At 46.1% G+C, this 4,427-nt stretch overlaps 1 protein-coding gene across 2 annotated transcripts in view; it reads left to right on the top strand.

The window, feature by feature from the left end:
- The window catches only part of creb3l1 (cAMP responsive element binding protein 3-like 1), a 108,275-nt gene that overhangs the window by 59,099 nt on the left and 44,749 nt on the right, over window positions 1–4,427 (top strand). Inside the window, exon 1 of one of the 2 annotated variants that reach the window (XM_048607262.1) lies at window positions 2,451–2,574. The exons of the other annotated variant lie outside the window; for it this stretch is intronic. The gene's annotated coding sequence lies outside the window, so the exon portion shown is untranslated. Of the gene's footprint in view, window positions 1–2,450; window positions 2,575–4,427 lie in introns of those variants that run through there. 2 annotated transcript variants of the gene reach the window in all.

Here is a 4,427-nt window from a genome sequence, read left to right as displayed (position 1 = left end):
TGTGTATGTGTGTGTGTGTGTGTGTGTGTGTGTGTGTGTGTGTGTGTGTGAGAGCAGGCGGCACAATGGAGAAATGGGCCCTGTTTGTAAATTGCACTCGGATTTTTTAACAATTCAGTTTTGACCAGCTGCTTTTCAGCCTCCAGCCTTACAGCTGTCACTTGTGAGATTGTGCTGTTCAGTCCCATTGGGCTCAGGATTGTGAGCTCATTCTTAACAGATGTAAAATTGAGGTGCATTCCTGTGTATAGGTTTCTGGGTTTAGTTGTCTCCATACTACATAGCATTTTTCTAGTCAATCTGAACCTAATACTAAGGAACAGGCTAGGATTGATCAGAGGAGGTAACTGAGTGTTCTAGGGTTTGGATTAGTCATTTCAAATGTCAGGGACTGGACTTATTTAGTCAATCAGTAAGAGGTTGGGAGGTAGTCTATGATTAGGGCAACTCTGGTCTTTGAATGTCTGCAAAATGTTGGGCTGAGTAGACTTCCCCCTTCCAATTACTTTCTGTTATTTACCCAAATTCAAGGTTAGTCATTGGTATCCACCATGCTAGACTTTAAGTCTATTCATTCTTGATGCTTTCTATTTAGTAATCTTTCTTACGCACACTTCACTATTTTCCAATTTGCATCCATTTTGAAAAATCACACGCTGTGCCTTTGAGCTGTGAGATCAACCCGCAAGCTTTTATTGTGTCTTTAATGCCTTGCTGGCCCCTGCACACATGTGGCATATATGTGTAAGACACACTCTGTGTATATGGAACACAGACCATATCATGCACCATTAATATAACTGCTGAAGTGGCTCCTCCATCAATGAAGCTATTGCTGCTCCAACTGCGGCCACTCAGTCTGCTAAATATGTGACTAACCCAGTTTATATCAGCTGCAATCTCTACCCTACCATCATTTTTCTCTGCCCCCGTACATTTGAGCTTGGCATCTGTTAATTGCTACTTCTTGATTTATTTCATCTTGATCAGATTGGCTGACGGAGTGGAAATGGAGTTTAAATTAGATAAATGTGAGGTGCTGCAATTTGGAAAGGCCAATCAGGGCAGGACTTATACACCTTTAATGGTAAGGTCCTGGGGAGTGTTGCTGAACATAGAGACTGTGGAGTGCAGGTGCACAGTTCCTTGAAAGCGGAGTTGCGGGTAGATAGGATAGGGAAGAAGGCATTTGATATGCTTGCCTTCATTGGTCAGTGCATTGAGTAAAGGAGTTGGGAGGTCATGTTGCGGCTGTACAGGGCATTGGTTAGGCCACTTTTGGAATACTGCGTGCAGTTCCAGTCTCCCTGCTATCGGAAGGATGTTTTGAAACTTGAAAGGGTTCAAAAAATTTTACAAGAATGTTGGAGGGTTTTAGCTATAGGGAGAGGTTGAATAGACTGGGGCTATATTCTCTGGTGCGTCGGTGGCTGAGGGGTGACGTTATAGAGGTTTACAAAATCATGAGGGGCATGGATAGGGTGAATAGCCAAGGCCTTTTTCCCACTGTATGAGAGTCCAAAACTAGAGGGTATAGGTTTAAGGGGAAAGATTTAAAAGGGACTCAAGGGGCAACTTTTTCGCACAGAGTGTTGCGTCTATGGAATGAGCTGCCAGAAGAAGTGGTGAAGGTGGGTACAATTACATTTAAAAAGCATTGAATCCCTACAACGTGGAAACAGGCAATTTGGTCCATCAAGTCCACACTGACCCTCCGAAGTGCATCCCACCCAGACCCATCCCCCTATCCCTGCATTTCCTATGAATGATCCACCTAACCTGATCAATACAGGGCAACTTAGCATGGCAAATCCACCTGCCCCTCTTTGGACTGTGGGAGGAAACCCATGCAGACAGGGGGAGAATGTGCACACCCACATAGATGGTCACCCAAAGCTGGAATCAAACCTGGGTCTCTGGCACTGAGCCATCATGCTAGATGGGTATGTGAATAGGAAGAGTTCAGAGGGATGTAGGCCAAATGCTGGCAAATGGGACTAGATTAATTTGATACCTGGTTGATATTGACGAGTTGGACCGAAAGGTCTGTTTCTGTGCTGTACAACTCTATGACTCTATCTTACTCATACCCAACAGGCCCCCTACTACCTCTCCCATCTACTATTCTTCAATCTTGGTGGTGCCCTCTGCCATATCCTTTCAGCAGCAGCTGAGAATGAAGCATGTAGAGAACTCAGAGCCGAGCCTGTGCCGTTCACACATTGCTCATTGCCAGCTATCCATGGGTGTGGACTGTACCTGGTGAATCGCTCTTTCACCTTCAGGAGTTCACAGCAGTTCAGCTTAGACAGTGTCGCCCTGATGCCAGGAAGTTCGATGGTTGCGAATATGAAAAGAGTGCAAGGCAGAGCGCAGCGTTGTTTGTGAATTGTTGTCAGTGAGTTGAGATGAAGTTTAGGTGATATCTTGCTTCACCTGTCACTGTTTCACAATAGCAGTGACGCATGCTGTCTCAGAGACAGATATGTATGATATATACAGGATATCCCAGTCCCAGGTTGAAGCCGTTTGTACACAGTTCACTAATAATCCGGGACAGGTACAGTAGTGAAGGTAAGGAACTTTGTTTAATCTGCAAACAATCAATAGCAGATGAACTATAGCCTGCTGGCAAACCTTATCCTGGTGCATTGCACACCCAGGTGTGACTCAGCCCTGGCGAAGTGAAGCACACCCTCAGCATGTTCAACAAGTGCTGCCTTCCCAGGCAGGCAGGCTGGTAGTCCAGGGGAAATATTGTCAAGCCGGATCCAGCAATTTGGAGACATCCTGCTCACTCCCTCTGGCCTCCAAAGGGCGGGCCTGAGAAAGTTTTAACTGTTTTCTTTCTGAGGCCAACGCAGCTGGTGGACTGGGTGCTAGGAAGGACTGCAGTACAACATGGTTTTAGAAGCTGGAGGATTTCCTGATTCCACATCCGAGCAGGAGGGCGGTCACCCATGGCACAGTGACTCGGAAACTGGTCGGGCTAAACTTCCCCGTCTGTGCCAAGCCTGACCGTGCGGTGTCACAGCAGCTGTTTCAAATGAAGGTGCACATATCCTACACACCCCACATCCTCACCCTCTGTTGGCTAAATAACAATGGCTTAAATTCAACTTTTTCAAAACACAGCCAGATTAGAAAATATAACCAAAGAGCACCCCACGCTCATTCATGGCCAGTGAAGTTTTTTTTCAAATGTAGTCACTGTAAGGTAAGGGACACAATACAAAACCCCAACGACCTGTTTTTACTGACTTTGGTTTGGGATGGGGTGTTCAGGAAACAGACAGAGCATCCCTGCTTTAATGTGAATGGTGCCACGGCACCTTTTGCATTGAACTCAGAGGGCAGTTGGGTTTAATGGTTTACTGCCTCATCTGGAGGGGATCCTGAAGATTTGACCTTTTCTTTTTGTGAAGGTCTGAGCTGAGGAGATGTAAGTTCCACTGAGTGGCCATTGTCTAACTGTGTGTGTGTGTGTACACATGTGTGTACATGTGAGCATATGTGTCTCTGTGTGCGTGTTTATGTCTGTGTGCGTATATGCTCACATGCGTATGTGTTTGTTTGTGTGTATGTGTTTGTGTATCTGTTTGAGAGTGTTTGTCCGTGTGTGTGTCTGTGTGTGTGTGTGTGTGTGTGTCTGTGTCTGTGTCTGTATCTGTGTGTCTGTGTGCATGACTGTAAGCTCATGTGTGTATGTGTATGTGTGTGTTTGTCTGTGTGTATGTGTTTGTGTGTCTTTTTGAGAGTGTTTGTCTATGTGTGTGTCTGTGTGCGTGCGACCGCATGTGTGTGTAGGTCTGTGTGTGTGTGTGTGTGTGTGTGTGTGTGTGTGTGTGTTTGTGTGTCTGTTAAATGATGGCGAATCTGCAAGGAACACTTCATAGGACAGACGGGCAGGAAACTCGCCACCAGGATACACGAACACCAACTCACAGCAAAACGGCACAACCAACTCTCCCTCATTTCAATACACTCCGATATAGAAGGACATCAGTTTAACTGGGACAAAGTTACAGTACTAGGACAAGCAAGACAAAGACAAACACGAGAATCCCTGGAGGCCTGGGTTTTCAACCACTGATGTAATTAACAAACATATTGAAATAAACTCCATCTACATATCGCTACGGTCCAAAACTGGAAACCAGACCGGACCATATAAATTCAGAGCAGGACAGAGCAACAGTGCTTCAACGGAGGCTACACAGCACTGATGATGTCACTTAGAAGGGAGATGAAACATTTGTATGAAAACCAGTCAGCTCGGCGAAACAACCATCAGTTCCACCCACAACCTGAGCTACACAGGGGTCACTGTTGGAGTGAGGGGTCACTGTCGGAGTGAGGGGTCACTGTGAGAGTGAGTGAGGGGTCACTGTCGGAGTGAGTGAGGGGTCACTGTCGGAGTGAGGGGT

This window comes from Rhincodon typus, chromosome 17 (genome assembly GCF_021869965.1).
Source record: "Rhincodon typus isolate 14 chromosome 17, sRhiTyp1.1, whole genome shotgun sequence".
NCBI lineage: Eukaryota > Metazoa > Chordata > Chondrichthyes > Orectolobiformes > Rhincodontidae > Rhincodon > Rhincodon typus.
The sequence above is the reverse complement of the archived record's forward strand: the minus strand, read 5'-3'. Positions and strand labels throughout refer to the sequence as shown.